This window comes from Aquarana catesbeiana, linkage group LG01 (assembly GCF_042186555.1).
Source record: "Aquarana catesbeiana isolate 2022-GZ linkage group LG01, ASM4218655v1, whole genome shotgun sequence".
In the NCBI taxonomy this organism is placed as follows: domain Eukaryota; kingdom Metazoa; phylum Chordata; class Amphibia; order Anura; family Ranidae; genus Aquarana; species Aquarana catesbeiana.
The window spans coordinates 657,262,139-657,281,131 of NC_133324.1; the positions used below are offsets into that span (position 1 = coordinate 657,262,139).

The 18,993-nt window shown below is 42.2% G+C and overlaps 1 protein-coding gene across 2 annotated transcripts in view; it reads right to left on the bottom strand.

Moving 5' to 3' along the window:
• UBE2D3 (ubiquitin conjugating enzyme E2 D3) overlaps positions 1 to 18,993 on the bottom strand; it is a 125,975-nt gene that overhangs the window by 89,682 nt on the left and 17,300 nt on the right. The window contains exon 2 of one of the 2 annotated variants that reach the window (XM_073601680.1): positions 5,034 to 5,135. The exons of the other annotated variant lie outside the window; for it this stretch is intronic. The gene's annotated coding sequence lies outside the window, so the exon portion shown is untranslated. The remainder of the gene's footprint in view (positions 1 to 5,033; positions 5,136 to 18,993) is intronic. 2 annotated transcript variants of the gene reach the window in all.

An 18,993-nucleotide genomic window follows, 5' to 3' on the forward strand; every position in this document is an offset into this window, starting at 1 on the left:
GTGCCAGATTCCAGAAGGACCGAAGAAGGCCGCGGCCTCAATTACCGGCGGCACAACGCGATCGCACGGGGGGGGGGGGGTCGGAGTCCGCAAGGAGACAGGATACCCCCAGCTGTGCCGCCCCAGGTCGCTAATTCTAGTCGCAAATGCGACCTGGCGCCCGGGGTTTGTCAAGCCATGTAATATATACACATTATATATACACATATACATACATACACACACATACATATACATACATACACACACACACATACATATACATACACATACTTTCCGGGGTTATACCGGGATGATGCCCGCAGCTGCAGGCATCATCCCGGTACCGTTGTTTACAGCGGGCGATTGGCTACCCGTGTATAACAACCGATGTGGCTAAAAGCCGCTCGGCTGTTATACCGGAGGAGCGGGAGGGGACATTCTCCCCCCCCCCCGCCGCTGTTACCGGGCCTCCCGTGCGATCGGGAGGCCCGGTGTCCGTTCGGCTGCCTTCGGCGGCTGGGGGCGGACTGGAACGAAGCTGCGAGCGGCTTCGTTCCAGCCTTCTTGTTGTAAATGCGGAAGCGACGTCATGACGTCACTTCCCGTTTACTCGGCTGCCAATGGCGCCAAATTTAAAAAAGTACACAGTATTCAGAATCGCCGTTTTCGGCGATCTGAATACTTTGAAGTGTAAAGGAGGGATGGGGGGTCTTTTAGACCCCCCATCCCTCCATAAAGAGTACCTGTCACCACCTATTACTATCACAAGGGATGTTTACATTGCTTGTGACAGCAATAAAAGTAAAAAAAAAATTTAAACACAATTTATAAAAGTACAATAATAAATTTAAAAAAAAAAAAAATTTTTAAAGTGTCCCTGTCCCCGCGAGCTCGCGCAGCGAAGAAAACGCATACGGAAGTCGCGCCCGCATATGTAAACGGTGTTCAAACCACACATGTGAGGTATCGCCGCGATCGTCAGAGCGACAGCAATAATTCTAGCCCTAGACCTCCTCTGTAGCTCAAACCTGGTAACCGTAAAAAATTTTTAAAGCGTCACCTATGGAAATTCAAAGGTACCGTAGTTCGTCGCCATTCCACGAGTGCGTGCAATTATAAAGGGTGACATGTTTGGTATCTATTTACTCGGCGTAACATCATCTTTCACATTATACAAAAAAATTGGGGTAACTTTACTGTTTGGATTTTTTAAAATTCATGAAAGTGTCACTTTTCCAAAAATTTGCGTTTAAAACACCGCTGCACAAATACTGTGTGATAAAAAATATTGCAACAATCGCCATTTTATTCTCTGCTAAAAAAATATATATAATGATTGGGGGTTCTAAGTAATTTTCTAGCAAAAAAATACGGATTTTAACTTGTAAACACCAAATTTCAAAAATAGGCTTAGTCATGAAAGGGATAGATCTATATCTATCTATCTATCTATCTATATCTATATACATCTATATATCCCACAACCATTTACCACCAAATGAAATCCTAATTTATTCTGAAAAAAAAAAACCCATACAAGGTATAAAAACACGTCAAAGCTGCAAAACTGTTCAGACGTTGGGATTTGTTTTACCGTCCATCATGAAGGGGTAAAACTTATTTAAAAAACATTCATGGTGCAAGAGTGGCTGTACACCCATTAAACATTAATGCCGAGGGCCTAGCAGTCTAGCACATAAGGCTTTCTGACATTAAAGAGAAAGTAAACCCTAGTAGGTTTTACGTCCTATTTCCCTGCAAAGGTAAAGCATAATGGGCTACTATGCATCGCATAGTAGCAATTATGCGGTCACTTACCTGACACCGAAGCCCACGCTGTCGCCATTGTCCCCACGAGCAGGGAGCTTCCATCTTCGCCCCTCTTCCTTCTGGGTCCGCAAACTCCAGCTCTGTGACTGGCTGGAGTCGCGTGATATCACTCCCGCGCGTGTGGGAGCCGCCAGTCAGGGCATGACCCCTATTAGAAACGGCATGATGTGCCCTTTCTAAAGGGCACATGCGCCGATGACATGGGCACATGTACGGTAGTCATCACCGCTTGTCATTTTAGTAAATATCTCCTAAACCGTGGAGTCTTAATATAGGCTTACCTGTAGGTAAAAGTGGTTGTATGGGGTGTACAACCACTTAAAAAGTGTTAATAAACTAAGTAATATGAAAATAGTTAATTTGCCCCCCGACCCCCCAGCTTATAAACCTTTTTACATTAAAATATTGCCACTACACACCTTTTTGGCTGATCTGTATACAACGGTCAGTGATCAACTGCAGTTTCTCCAGTGCTGAGGGTTCAGATAGCATATTTCCACTGCAGCCTGTATACACACCCACATGTGTGATGCCAATATCATGTAACCTGGCCTAGAACAAGTTCCCTCCACCATAAAAAGACACAACTGAGCATGTGCAGGTCGGCTACTCTGCCTGTATGTTAGCTGGCCTTCCCAAGATAGACAGTGCAGGAGGGAAGGATCTTTGTATACAGGATAAAACAGCCTTTACACGATGCAGAGGATTAACCCCTTAAGTTCCACAGTGAGTACAACAGGCATGCTAGGCTGCATATAGTTACATAGTAGGTGAGGTTGAAAAAAAAAAGACACAAGTCCAACCTATGTGTGTGATTATATGTCAGTATTACATTGAATATCCCTGTATGTTGCGGTCATTCAGGTGCTTATCTAAGAATTTCTTGAAACTATCAATGCTCCCCGCTGAGACCACTGCCTGTGGAAGGGAATTCCACATCCTTGCGGCTCTTACAGTAAAGAACCCTCTACGTAGTTTACCTCCTTTCTTCTAATTTTAATGAGTGGCCACGAGTCTTATTAACCTCCCTTCTGCGGAAACATTTTATCCCTATTGTGGGGTCACCAGAAATCATATCCCCTCTCAAGCGTCTCTTCTCCAGAGAAAAAATAAATAAAAAAATTCAGTGCTCGCAACCTTTTCTCATAACCAATATCCTACAAACCCTTTATGAGCTTTGTTGGCCTTATTACTCGCTCCATTTCCAGTGCATCCTTCCTGAAGCCTGGTGCCCAGAACTGGACAGCATACTCCAGGTGCAGCCGGACCAGAGTCTTGTAGCGTGGGAGAATTATCGTTTTTATCTCTGGAATTAATCCCCTTTTTAATGCATGCCAATATTCTGTTTGCTTTGTTAGCAGCAGCTTGGCATTGCATGCCACTGCTGAGCCTATCATTTACTAGGACCCCCAGGTGCTTTTCCATCCTAGATTCCCCCAGAGGTTCAGACAGATTTTACTGTTGTGGGTTTAGTAACACTAAGCCTAGGTTTACACTTATGCGGTATGATTAGGCTCTGTTCACACCTAGGTGTTTTGTTTTCATGCAGAAAATAGTGCCTTTGCCGCAATTTTGTACAGGTCACAAAAAAAATAATAAATAAAGCTCCTGTACTTTGAGTGTCCGGCGTTTTGCTTCAGATGACAAAACGCTCAGATATGAACAGGGGCCATTGAAATGAATGGGATTCGTCTTGTTGGGCATTTTTAGACCTGAAGCTTACAGCAGAAAAAGAAAGCTCAAAAACGCCTAGGTGTGAACAGACTCTTAAGGATAATGTCCAGTGTGGGCCAGGTGCGATTCCAATGCGATTTGGATACAGCTGCAATTCTCTGGAAATCAGCTCAAAAAGGCACTATAGCTTGCTAGAAATTGCACTGGAATTGGTTAATCTTTGAACACCTACGCATTTCCTAGATTGTAAGCTCCAACGAGCAGGGCCCTCCGATTCCTCCTGTATTGAATTGTAACTGTACTGTCTGCCCTCAGGTTGTAAAGCGCTGCGCAAACTGCTGGCGCTATATAAATCCTGTATAGTAAATATTCCATTAGAGTCTATGGAGATAAAAATTGCATCGCACAAAACGAGCACAGGATCCTTAACACTTTGCGTTCAGACTGCATATACGTGAATGGCCACCATAGAAAGTCATGTTATTCCACTTGTCTTGCAATTCCATGTGTTCTGGAATGCAAACCAAATTGCATTAGTGTGAATCAGTTCTAAGAAAAAGGTAACAAGAATTTTATCTTGTTACCACAATCACACAGTAGAAACTCAAGTGAAGACATTACAGTGGCAGTTTTATACAAAGCATCCGTGTCAAATCTAAAATGTTTAGGTAGCTTAGAAGAGGAAGGGTTCAGGAAGTAGGCGAAACAGGTGCAACAGTAAACATGGTTACCATTCTGGCTAAGCAGTGTTGCAGATAGGGGTGCAACGGATCGTCATCGATCCGTGATCCGAACGGTTCAACCTGTTCGGATCAGCACACAAGTGCACCGCTGCCTCAGCCTAGCTCCGGAGTGGCGGCCATCTTGGTACACCCGGCGGCTGTTTACCACGTGATCGCTCAGTCAAATGACAGAGCGACCACTTGTAAACAAACCGGCGTCATGTCGTCAAGATGCCGACTCCTTTCTCCCCTCTGTGTAATGATCTGTACAGTGGAGGGGAGAGATCGGAAGGCAGCAGTGCCAATACTCTGCCATACCCTGACCGTGGAAGTTATTACAGTGGGGGAGACTGGACGTTATTACAGTGGGGGAGACTTTTTTTGTTGATCCGAACCGTGACTCCTGATCCAAGGAACGATCCGAACAGTGAGTTTTTTGATCCGTTGCACCCCTAGTTGCAGGAGTATAAAAAGTGGCTTAGTTAACAAAATTTTGCTACCTTGCCACCTGAGCCTATGTATTAATGCACACAGTGTAGGGAGACGCGGCTCTAGTAACTGCATGCAAGGGTGGCTCCAAAGGATGCTGCAGGTGAAGGAGCCACCCTGACAGGAAACCTGGTGTAATGATCATGGCACCAGCCTAAAATGAAATATAGGCAAAGGCAAGGATTAAAAGACGAAGAAGCTGCCTCCTTAAATAATTAAAACTGCTGCTGAAAGTGCTTGAAAAACTGAGTGTAATATTTTAACTTTACTCCTGGCTACTGCATGGGAGGGGGATGAAAAAATAATTTTAGGGAAATCCTGGCAATTTGAACATACAAAATCTTGAGACGTGCAGCACAGCGTAGGAGTGTCTTCTCACAAGGTCTGGGATCTTCAGTTAGATCTTTCCCACAAGACTGACGCCACCAGTCGGAAGAGCTGTAAAACAAGTATATTTTTTCAAAACTTTATTAGCCCCCATACACACTAAATTCCACCAAGTGTCACATGTAAGCACTTTTTTGCACTTCATGCATAAGGCAGATAACTCATTTCAATGGGCTGTCCTGCACAAGACAAACTGCAAAGAAGCTCAGGTATCCATGTTTTGCTGCATTAAGGGTGCCACTAGCAATGAATGAGAAGATACTTTGACTGTCATGGATGCACGCAAAATTACCCAGTTTTATGCAAGTTCACATGCTACTGTAGTGTGAATACAAGCTTAAAGTGGATGTAAACCTGATTCATGAAATTTGACATGATAGATATTTACCAGAAATACGCATGTCAAAAAAGTTAAAAATTGATTTGCATTTTAATGAGTGAAATAAGTATTTGATCCCCTATCAGCAAGGATTCTGACTCCCACTCTTAAAGGGAATGCGCCTAATCTCAGCTTGTTACCTGTATAAAAGATACCTGTCCACAGAAGCAATCAGATTCCAATCTCTCCAATAGAGAATATGAATGATAACACAAAAAAAATTTTCACCATGGCCAAAGAACTGTCTAAAGACGTCAGATATAATTGTAGACCTACACAAGGCTGGAATGGGCTACATGACCATCACCAAGCAGCTTGGTGAGAGGGCAACAGCTGGTGTGATTTATTTGCAAATGGAAGCACAAAATAACTCATCACCCTCGGTCTGGGGCTCCATGCAAGATCTGCCCCTCATGGCGTTTCAATGATCATGAGAACAGTGAGGAATCAGCCCAGAACTACACGGAAGAATCTTGTCCATGATCTCAAAGCAGCTGGGACCAGTCACCAAGAAAACAATTGGTAACACTACGCCACGAAAGACTGAAATCCTGCAGGTCACCCTACTCAAGAAAATCACATGTACAGGCCTGTCTGGTTTGCTAATGAACATCCAAATGATTCAAAAGGAGAACTGGGTTAAAGTGTTGTGGTCAGGAAAGATTTAAAACCAGGTAGGATCCTGATGACCAGAAGTCTCGCTGGTCCAAACAGGTGTACCGACTCCCAGACTGGGTGGAATTCCCCTTTAGAACAAAAACAGATAGCCAAAATTAATGGGGGAAGAGTAGGAGAAAGGAGAACCCAAAAGTTGTCTTTGGCTCCAAAATAGGAGAAGGAACTGACTGCGGTATATTCCTTATTAAATCTTTATTTAAAAATTGTAATTATAGACAAGGCATAAATAGGGGATTGTAAATTATGGAATAAAAAATTACAACGATGTCACATTAAAAACGCTTGCCCATGAGCTCAGGCACGCCACTAAAACCGCACGTGCCAATCAAGTCATATCAAACAGCCATGGGGTGAGCTTATGGGCATGCATTTTTAATGTGACAACATTGTCATTTTTTATGACACCTATTGTTTACGCTTTTTCAATAACAATTTTTGAAGAATCAATCCGGAATATACTATTTGGTAGACGCTATAAAACTTTTGCACAAATATACGCTTATTGCGATTTTTAACCAAATATATGTAGAATACATATTGGCCTAAAATTGAGTTTTTTTTTTTTTGGGGGGGGGGGGGGGGTCGCCCCATTATAGCAAAAAGTAAAAATATTGCTTTTTCAAAACGGTCGCTTTGTTTATAGTGCAAAAAATACCACCAAAAGAAAGCTCTATTTGTGAGGGAAAAGAAAAAGGACATCAATTTAGTTTGGTTACAACATCGCACGACCACGCAATTATCAGTTAAAGCGACGCAGTGCCGTATTGCAATACAGTAGGGCAAAAAAGTATTTAGTCAGCCACCAATTGTGCAAGTTCTCCCACTTAAAAAGGTGAGGCCTGTAATTGTCATCATAGGTATACCTCAACTATGAGAGACAAATCCAGACAATCACATTATCTGATTTTTGAAAGAATTTGCAAATTATGGTGTAAAATAAGTATTTGGTCACCGACAAACAAGCAAGATTTCTGGCTCTCACAGACCTGTATCTTCTTTTAGAGACTCCTCTGTCCTCCACTCATTACCTGTATTAATGGCACCTGTTTGAACTTGTTGTTATCAGTATAAAAGATGCCTGTCCACAACCTCAGTCACACTCCAAACTCCACTATGGTGAAGACTAAAGAGCTGTCTCCAGATCTCAACCCCATAGAAAACCTTTTGAGGGAGTTTAAAGTCCGTGTTGCCCAGAGACAGCCCCAAAACACCACTGCTCTAGAGGAGATCTGCATGGAGGAATGGGCCAACATACCAGCACCAGTGTGTGACAACCTTGTGAAGACTTACAGAAAACGTTTGACCTCTGTCATTGCCAAAGGATATAGAACAAAGTATTGAGATGAACTTTTGATATTGACAAGATACTTATTTTCCACCATAATTTGCAAATAAATTCTTTCCAAATTGGACAATGTGATTGTCTGGATTTGTTTCCACATTTTGTCTCTCATAGTTGAGGTATACCTATGATGACAATTACAGGCCTCTCTCATCTTTTTAAGTGGGAGAACTGGCACAATTGGTGGCTGACTAAATACTTTTTTGCCCCACTAATTATATATATATATATATATATATATTTACACACAGTTGTGCGCACAAGTTTGTAGAATCTATGATTTCTTGGCCATTTTTCAGAAAACATGGATAATACAAAAACATTTTTCACTCATGGTTAGTGTTTGGCTGAAGTCATTTATCATCAATAAACTGTTTACTCTTTAAATTATAATCATAACAGAAACTACCCAAATGACCCTGATCAAAAGTTTACATACCCCGGAGATTTTGGCCTGATAACATGCACACAAATGGACACAAAGGGGTTTTAATGGCCATTAAAGGTAACCATTCTCACCTGTGATCCATTTGCTTGTAATTAGTGTGTGTATATAAAAGGTCAATGCATTTCTAGACTCCTGGCAGACCCTTGCATCTTTCATCCAGTGCTGCACTGACGTTTCTGGATTTTGAGTCATGGGGAAAGCAAAAGAATTATCAAAGGATCTGTGGGAAAAGGTAGTTGAACTGTATAAAACAGGAAAGGGATATAAAAAGATATCAAAGGAATTGGGGATGCCAATCAGCAGTGTTCAAACTCTAAACAAGAAGTGGAAAATGAGGGGTTCTGTTAAAACCAAATCAGTGTCAAGTAGACCAACTGAAATTTCAGCCACAAGTGCCAGGAAAATTGTTCAGGATGCAAAGAAAACCCCACAAATAACTTCAGGTGAAATACAGGACTCTCTGAAAACACGTGGTGTGGCTGTTTCAAAATGCACAATAAGGAGGCACTTGAAGAAAGATGGGCTGCATGGTCGAGTCGCAAGAAAGCCACTACTACGCAAATGCCACAAAGTATCCTGCTTACAATACGCCAAACAGCACAGAGGCAAGCCTCAAACTTTCTGGCACAGAATCATTTGGAGTGATAAGGCAAAAATTGAGCTTTTTGGCCACAACCATAAATGTTACATTTGGAGAGGAGTCAACAAGGCCTATGATGAAAGGTACGGAGGTGGATCGCTGATGTTTTGGGGATGTGTGAGCTACAAAGGCACAGGAAATTTGGTCAAAATTGTTGGCAAGATGAATGCAGTATGTTATCAAAAAATACTGGAGAAACATTTGCATTCTCAGCCAGGAAACTGCGCATGGGACGGACTTGAACACTCCAACAAGACAATGATCCAAAACACAAGGGCCAAGTCAAGCTGTCATTGGCAACAGCAGATTAAAATGATGGTTCTGGAGTGGCCATCTCAGTCTCCTGACCTCAATATCATCGAGCCACTCTGGGGAGATCTCAAATGTGCAGTTCATGTAAGACAGCCCAAGAATTTACAGGAACTGGGAGGCTTTTTGCCAAGAGGAATGGGCAGCTTTACCATCTGAGACAAGAGCCACATCCACAAATACCACAAAAAAAGACTTCAAGCGGTCATTGATGTTAAAGGGGGCAAAACATAGTATTAAGAACTGGGGAATGTAAACTTTTATTCAGGGTCATTTTGGTAGTTTGTCATTATGATTTAAAAGAGTAAAAACAAAGTTGATTGATAACAAATGGCTTCAGTCAAACACTAACCATGAGTGAAAGAAATGCTTGTTATGCATACTCTATGAAAAAATGGCCAAGAAATCATAAATTCTGCCAGGGTATGTAAACTTATGAGCACAACTATATACACATACACGATCAAAATTAGAGAATATATGAACACTTAATTTCTTTAAAAATGTAATCATTGTTCAACATTTCATGGAAATGCTGTTGTGGCTATACCATGCTAATTGAACAGCGTTTTTCAAAATAACAAAAGGTACCTTTATGTTGTAGAAAACACAATGATCAAAACTGCAATCCAATTTGGGAGTGTCATAAACTTTACATTGACACCCGCAGCAGTTCAGAGATGTCAGTGTGAACCACCTGAGATTCAGGAACTCAAACAGGAATTCCCGCATCACACCAGGTGTGAACCAAGCCTAAAAAAGGTGCATACACAGCAAAGTCGTTTTATTTTGACGAGGCACAAGCTCCTAAAGAAAAGCAAAAGAAAAAAAAAAAAAAAAAAAAAAAAAAAAAAAAAAAACACCCCACACACCCCCACCCTTTACCATGTGTTCATCTTGCATGTCCTGCGAGTGCCACCTTATTCAATATAGATACTATGACCATCTAAAGAGATTCTTTACGCAAAAATAATGATCTAAGGTGGAATATTTAATCCTGCAGAAATTGATAAATGCTGAATTCAATATATTAAAAAAAAAAAAAAAAAGCCAAAACTACCAGAAATATTTAACCACTTGCCGATCAACCGCCTTCATACTGCGGCAGGTTGGCTCTATTGCACGAACCGCCATAGCTGTAAGTCGGTTTGTGCAATAGATAGTGAATAGATGTCCACCAGCCACCCGCAAATCGCTGCACAGAGCCAGAATGGGGATGTGCCAATGTAAACAGATACCCGTTCTGACAGGGGAGTAGAGAGAGAGAGAGATAGTCTGCCCCCCCCCCCATCACATTTAACACTAGTGTTAACCCCTTCCCCACCAGTGTCATTTATACAGTAATCAGTGCATTTTATAGCACCGATCGCTGTATAAAATGTCACCTTTCCCAAAAGAATTGCTATCACCCCATTACTAGTATTAAAAAAAAAAAAAAAAAAAAAAAAAAAAAAAAAAACCAAACCACCACACACACTGTATTTGTTAGACGCTATAAAACTTTTGCCCAAATTTACGCTTAGGTTTTTGTTTTTTTTTTTACCAAAAATATGTAGAATACATATTGGCCTAAAATTAAGAAATGTGTTTTTAATGGGGCCATTATAGCAAAAAGTAATATTGCTTTTTCAAAAGTGTCGGTTTATAGCGCAAAAATTACCACCAAAAGAAAGCTCTATTTGTGGGGGGGAAAAAAGAAAAAGGACATCAATTTAGTTTGGCTACAACGTTGCACGGCCGCGTAATTATCAGTTAAAGCGACGCAGTGCCGTATTGCAAAAAATGGCCTTGTCATTAGGGGGGTAAATCCTTCTGGTTTGTGCAAAAGTTATAGCGCCTACAAAATAGGGGATAGTTATAGGACATTTTTATTTTTTATTACTAGTAATGGCGGCGATCAGTGATCATGACTGCGACATTGCGGTGGACAGACGGGACACTTTTGGCGCTATTTTGGGACCATTCACATTTATACAGCGATCAACACGATTAAAAATGCATTGATTACTGTGTAAATGTGACTGGCAGTGAAGGGGTTAACCACTAGGGGGCAGTGAAGGGGTTAAGTGTGTCCTACAGTAGTGATTCTAACTGTGTGGGGGCGTGGCTATGTGTGACAACACTGATCACCGCTCCTGATTATAGGGAACTGATCAGTGTCCTGTCACTACAGGGAAATGCTTGTTTACATCAGCATTTCCCCCATTCTCCCTCTTCGTGAGACGATCACGGGTATCCCCATGGACAGAGTCCCCGTGACCTAAGATCACTCATGGAGGTCACGGTTGGTGTGCGCCCGCAAACCGCTTCTTAAAGGGCAACGTACAGGTACGTTAATCTGCCTTTACGTGCCCTTCTGCCAACGCATATCGGCGTGAGCAGGTCGGCAAGCGGGAATCTCTTGGGCCCCCCAGGCCACCAGAACTAGTGTCCCCCATCTTAATTTTTTGGGGACAACGCATTTGGGATTTTCTTTTACTTTTAAATGATAAACAGGGTACATCTTCTTAACAAGAGCAGACAGCAATAGGAACCCGACAGGTGTTATAATACTCCCCACTCTGTCAAACTTAAAAATACATACATGCTAGTGTTGAAACAAACTATTTTCATAATCCATTAGTTGGTCAGCCAAATGGTTGGCCTGCATACAGAATGCATCATTTGTTCACATATCAGGAAATACAGTGAAGCACACCATCAGCGCAGTCAGAAGACAGCGCAGTACACATACATGTCAGTAAGTGCATGAGAACTTGTGTAGTCCTGGGCAGGAAGTGAGTGGTTCTAAAAGCAGAAGTTTTCTTAACCTTGCTATAGTGGCACTTTTAAGGCCTCATGCACACGGACGTTTTTTTACAGCCGCTTTTTTTAGCGTTTTTTTGCAGTTTAAAAACGCCTGTCTATGTTGGTCTATGACTTAATGCCCACCTAGGCGTTTTTGAGCTGCAAATGGCATAGGCGTTTTTAAGCTGAAGAAAAAAAAAAAAAAAAAAAAAAAACAAAAAAACACCCTGGACCAGTGGGTTCTGAGAGACGTTTTTCAGCTGTAAAAACGCTCTAACGCTGATAAACGCTCAAAAACTTCGTTCACCAACGTTTGTTTTTGATCCATTGAAAAAAAAAAAAAAAAAAAAAAAAAAAAAAAAAAACCTCACTGCAAAGCTACTGGCGGTTTCATAACATTATTTTAACGTCCCGTGTGCATGAGGCCTTAGGCAGGAGAAGCCAGAAGCGTTGATGGGGGGGCCCAGAAGGGGAGAATCAGGGATGCTCTGTGCTAAACCATTACAGAGACGATAAGTAGGACATGTTTGTTCCCCAGACACCCTAGAGACAGAAATTGCGGTCGTTGCAATACTTTGGGGGTTATTTACGAAAGGCAAATCCACTTTGCACTACAAGTGCCAGCTACAAGTGCAAAGTGCACTTGAAAGTGCAGTCGCTGTAGATCCGAGGGGGAAAACCGCATTTTATCTTGCTTGATTGGATGATAAGTAAATTGATACCCGACATATCATGCTTCAAAATAGCGCCCGCTTGTATAATAGCGACAAACTTGGACACTTAAAAATCTTCATAGGCAAAGTTTAAAAAGGTTTACAGGTTACCAGTTTTGAGTTAGAGGTCTTTTGCTAGAATTATTGCTCTCGCTCTAACTTCCGCATTGATACTTCACATGTGTGGTTTGAACATCCTTTACATATGCGGGTGCGACTTAAGTATGCATTTGCTTCAGCGCATGAGCACGGCGGGACGGGGCGATTTAAAAAGTTATTTCATTGTAAACGTAAACATCCCTTGTAAGGGGAAAAAAAAAAAAAAAAAAATGCAAGACAGGACCTCTTTAACCACTTCAGCCCCGGAAGAATTTACCCCCTTCCTGACCAGGGCGTTTGTGATTCGGCACTGCGTCGCTTTAACTGACAATTGCGTGGTCGTGCGATGTTGTACCCAAACAAAATTGACGTCCTTTTTTCCCCCACAAATAGAGCTTTCTTTTTGATCGCCTCTGCGGTTTTTAATTTTTGCGCTATAAACAGAAAAAGAGGCGACAATTATAGCAAAAAAATACAAAAAATGTTTTTTTTCAAAATATCCCCTTTTTTTAAAAAAAAGCAAAAATTTCTCAGTATAGGCAGATATGTATTCTACATATTTTTGGTAAAAAAAAAATTGCAATAAACGTATATTGATTGGTTTGCGCAAAAGTTATAGCCTCTACAAAATAGGGGGATAGATTTATAGCATTTTTATTTTTTACTAGTAGTGGCAGCAATCTGCGATTATCGTGACTGCGACATTATGGCGGACACAAACAATTTTGACACATTTTTGGAACCGCTGGTATTAATACAGCGATCAGTGCAATTAAAAATGCATTGATTACTGTAAAAATGTCACTGGCAGTGAAGGGGTTAACACTAGGGGGCGATGAATGGGTTAACCATGTTCCCTGCGAGGTGATTCTAACTGAAGGGGGAGGGGGACTAACTAGAGGAAGTGACAAATCGTGGTTAATAGCCAACAGGAACACACAATCTGTCACTCCTGTCAGAACAGAAAGCGTGTGTTTACACACACTTGTCCCTGTTGTGTGTCTCCTGGTCACAATCGTTCGTGGCCGGCACTCACCGCGACCGTTGGCCACGAACATCGGCACCCCCACAGTGCAGTGCGCGCCTGCTATGCGGATCCCGCGAGCCAACGTACAGCTACATGGTTTCGCGCAGGGGAGCCAACCTGCCACAGTATAGCGGTTAATGTGAGATCTGGGGCAATAAAGACCCCACATTTTAACTTAAAAAAAAAAAAATTCCCCTTTAAAGGCCCCTTTCACACAGGGACGGATCTGCTCAGCGGAGTCCGCCAGCTCAGTGCGAGATAGCTCCGTTGATCTCGCGGATGACAGGTCCATCTCTGCTCACGGAGCAGGAAGGAACCTGTCAGAGCCCGTTGATTCCTATGGGGAGATCGGACAGCATCAGATCTCATCCGATTCACCAGTGGACACTTCTCCGCTGACACCCACCTGCCCATAGGAGTCAATGGGTGGCCCGCTAGGATCCACCTGAAAAAAAAAAAAACGGACAGGCGGATCCAAGTGGGCTTGTCGCGTGAAAGGAGCCCAAGATCATTGGGCGGAAGCGAGGTTTCATTCCCTCACTAGAGTTCCAGCCTCAGAGGGAGATGGGAATAGACACGATTGTCTCCGCCGCTACCGACAGCTCCGGCAAGCGGTGCCGCAAAGACCACTTTTATCTGAAAGCAGACTGCCTGCAGTTTTTAAAAATACCGGGGGTTATGGCAGCTATCTGCTGCCATAACAACGGTATTCAACAAAGTACAAACGTATAATGACTGAGCGGTCCGGAAGTACTTAAAGACTCTGTGCAGGGAAGATCAGCATCTAAACCCAGAGAAGAAGGTGGAGGCTGATAGACTGGAGGTAATATAAGGCATTACAATTAAATATAAAGTAAAAACTTTTACCAGTATTGGATTTCCCTTCCTAGGAGTAGATTTCCTCTCACTTCCTGTTGTCTCCCTCTGTAAGTAGGGGTCGTTTGTAAGTCGGAGGTTCATAACCCGGGGACTGCATGTATATTACTTTCACATTATAAATGTACCCCTTATAATAGCGGTTATCTGCTCTTTTTGTACTATAAAGGGCCAATTCTAGTTTTTAACCCCATTATGACAGGTGAAAAAAAAAAAAATAAATATGCTGCTGCTACTGAATGTACTAAGCCTGGTTCACACCCATGCATTTTTGGTGTTTTTTGTAGAAATGCACTGTTCATTTAACATGGATTTGCTATGGGACATGTTCACATCTATGCTTTTTTTTCAGCTGTTGCATATTTTGAAAGGGTCAAGGACTTTTTTCAAAAGCAAAAAACGGTGCTTTTTTGGTTCAATAGACTTTAAAAAAAATTTTTTACTATTTTTACACTGCCTTTAAAAAAAAAAAAAAAAAAAAAAAAAATTGGGTCACTTTTATTCCTATTACAAGGAATGTAAATATCCCTTGTAATAGAAAAAAAAAAAAAACATGAGAACCTCTTAAAATGCAAGATCTGGGGTCAAAAAGACCTCAGATCTCATCAACACTAAAATGTAAAAAGAATTAAACATTTTTTTTTTTGGTAAAAAAGAATTCCCCTTTAAGATCACTGGGCAGAAGTGACATTTGACATTGCTTCCACCCTCCAATGCTATGGAGCCGAGTGGGGGCCATCTTTCCCTCACTTGGCTCAAGGCTGTTGAGGGGAAAGGACCCAATCGTCTCTGCCCCTACTGGCGGCTCCAGTAAGCGGCAGAGATGACTAGAGCGTCGCAGGGGGCCCCTCTCCCAATAAAAAAAACAATTTTGCAGTGAATCAGCCACTGAGACCACTTATCGTAAAGCCGACTGCCTGCTGAAGAGGATACTGGGGTTATGGCAGCTAGCTGCTGCCATAACGGTATTCCTCTTCAAACAGCCGATGTATAACGACGGCAGGCAGTAAGCAAGTGGTTAACTAAATTATACACTACACTTTAAAACGGTTATTATGCGATCAAAACCATAATCGGCCAACTAATCGATTATGAAAATAACCGTTAGTTGCAGCCCTAATACATACATGTGCAAATGCTTGGAGCCCACGAGGTGCAGCAGTTTCTTAAACGGTTTATTGGAATATGAAGATAACTAATGAGCCAAAATTACACCAGCAGTGGTTAAGTGACCAGCAGTGGTCAAGGTAGACACATTACGTAATGATTAAGCACATTTCTGATGTGTGAAATGTGTCTACCTTGACCACGGCTGGTGTCATTTTCATATTCCAATAAACTTTACTTGGAGCGCACGTGAGGTGCACCCATTTCTTATTTTGACAATTTACTACTGTGGCGAGCCGGGGCTAGCACGCAGGTGTGTGTTCCAGTGGGCGTATTAGTTACACCTGGAGCGGTCTTTTTATTTGGAGACACACACACTTCCAGGTAAGGGTCCTTTCACACATACAGACCGTTCAGTTCATTTTTTTTACATCCATTACCAATGCAAAAATGGATGAAAAACTGAATGTCAGTTAACATCCGTCAAAAAACGGATTATAATTTTAAAAAAAAAAAAAAAAAAAAAAGAAAAAAAAAAAAGGGGGGGGGGGGGGGATGTTGACGGAAGCGGATGAAAATAGATTATCATCTGTTTTTCCATAGGAATGCATTGATGTCCGTTTTTCATCCACCAATAGATGTATCCGTTTTTTGACTGTCAGTCACAGCTCTGTCCCCTCCTCGCTCACTGGAGCGCTGGGCTGTGGAGGGGGCGAAGGCAGCCAGCTCAGCGGCTTGCTGAGAGACTGAGCCGGGTGTCGGTCCAGGCACCTGGTGGATCCCGACTTCCATTTTCGGGTGACGCTGCACTTGGACCAACTTCTGTGTCGTCAGAGTGGACTACAGCCCACTCTGACGAAAACGGGTCACAGGAGTGCAAAACGATCTGCATTTTTGTCATCCACAGAAGTACAGCCAAACAAGCTTTGGCTATACTTCAATATGTCACTTTAAAGTATATCAGCTTGTGGCTTAATCATAAATCTCCCCCATCTTGGGATTCCAAGTAAAAATGTGCCAAATTAGAAGCTGTCCCTGAGCAAATCTAACGTGTTCCTGTGAACTCAAAACATTTGTGGAAGAAGTTTTAGTTTAACAATACAGAAGTCACAGCTAAACAAAGGAGTACAAATTTATCATTTGTGAGAATGCCACCATTAAAGCAACGTCCCAAATGACAGTTTGCTTTATACCCAACAAGATGTACAAAGGGGAGTTGCAACCTGAGGTGTAAATGAAGCACCCTGCAGCACTTTCACAGAAACTACAATTTTAGAACAGATGTCAGGAAATAATTGAAAAATATTTGTGAACAGCCTGCAGATACTGATCAAAAGCACCAATACTAGCTCTCAGTCATCGCTGTAAATGCAGATATCAAAAGGATCATCAACAAGGGTACATGAGGGTAACAGCCCCTAAATCACACCTGTATAAAATTACATAACTAGCTATTAAAGAAGAGTCTGTAAAACATGTTTAAATGGGGCTTAATGGAGTTCTACAACACTGAATCTATAATACTGCATTAAAGGTAAGCTCAACTATAAAAGAAAATACAGTCTAAACAAAAAATATCCCCTTTGGGCTTGCTCAATGTTCTCAGTGTTTAGAAATTCAATTCTTCAGTACAAGCCCTGGAAACTCCTACATTTGAAAGATGTAATTTATTGGTCATGGGGCTTTTGTATTCCTTCATTTGTACTAGGTGATCTGGCCAGTAACACTTCCTACCTTATGCTAGGTACACACTGGAAGTTCTCATTAAAGACAGCAGACTGACGAAAAAAAAAGAAAAGGTCTCCATACTAAATGAGGTTAGTGCATCGATCTCCCCTCTGTCAGAACACACTGATCAGGGGTTGGGGACACTGGCTTTCAGCCATGACCAGATGCTGGTTTTCCAGCATGCCCATTTGACAGAAATCCTCTGCCTGACAGAAGCCAGTTTGCCTGCAGTACACATTGGCCAAACGTCAGCCAGTTTCTGTTGAACCGGCTGACATACCAGCCTTTAAGATGTCTCCACACTGGAGGAAATGGCAACAGACAGCTTTGAACAGCAGCACTGTCAGTCCGGGGAGAAGGTAGCATAAGATGATTTAGATTGACTGCTGCTCATTCTACATCCTAAACATGGTGCCTATGCACCCGGATGAAAGCACTCGTGTGGGGATTACATAATACAGCCAATCAACATGCCCAAAGACCCAAGTCTCGTAATAACCTGGGAAGAAGATACTAGCAAGGGACCTCACAGACACAGGTTCGTTAGAACACAGGTAGTTGCAGAATTTTGTCAAGCAAGTCTGTGTCCATAGAATTCCTGCCAATATTATATTGACACTAATATAGCACAGGAAAGAAATCCTTAGTTCACGGCAGTCAAGCCTTTTATTTTACCCAATTCAGATATTCTAAATTACTAAAATGAGCTGCAGTGGCCAAAGTGCTTAATTTGTTTCATCTTTCACATGTCTAGCACCGTTAAAGCTATGGGCCTACGTAAACAGTTTAAAGGATAAGTTCACCTTCTGGAACAAGTTATACCCATAATTAGGGTGGAGCTAAATATAACTAGCCCCTGCTGCTTCTCCCCTGACACCCCCCTCCCCAGTTTAAAGAGGTGGGAATCTTCTCCCTGCACCCGCTGTCACATATCAAAAACAGTGCACATCCTGAAACCCATGGCTCCTACCATTATAGCCTGGAAAGCGTTAAAAACCTTACTGTAGTGCAAGGCCATGCATGTCAGTAAAGGGGTACCTCGTGGGGCAGTTGGATAAATTACAATTCTACAGCTTCAAATGAATTATCTACAGATTAAAATTTGCTATGGTAAACAAGATGCCGAGTATCTGAGCCTTAGCGAGCACTAAGATCAGTTCCTAATGGTATTCCTGAGGGGATGCAATCTTGACCTTTCTAATTTGCGCTGTGCCATTTATTGCTTTCTATAAAACTTGTCACAATTTTGGTCTGGGAGCTGCATTGTTTGCAGTGCTTGACGTTGAATTCTTTTTGAAAATAAATGTTGGGCTCCACCAACACAAACACGTTATTCATTCAGTGTTTCCTGTGAATGAACTACAAAGTACCTTAAGCCACTGCGGCAGATGGCTTGTAGTTCAAATGTACTGCAAGGGTGTCAGTGAGCACCCTTGCAGTTCATTCACAAGCCCTGCAGGTTTCAAAACACACAACACGTATGGAGGTACGGGCTGAAAGCTTCAGGGTTTGTCCACAAAAGCCTGACGTTGCACCTCTGCTCCTTTGATCACGGTCGCAATGCTTTCCAGGCTCCTGCAGGGGGGAAAAAAAATGCACTTTAAAAAATAATAAATGCACAGATTTTTTAGAAAGGTTAACTTGTCCTTGTTGCTGACCCAGAAAGTGACGCGTGTGACAGGAGGAGAGCTGACGTGTGTCCGCTCTGCTCCCCCCTCTCTACTAGGTGGCACCCGTTATGTTGGTCTCAGGCCGCAGATGGGCAAGCGGAACCCG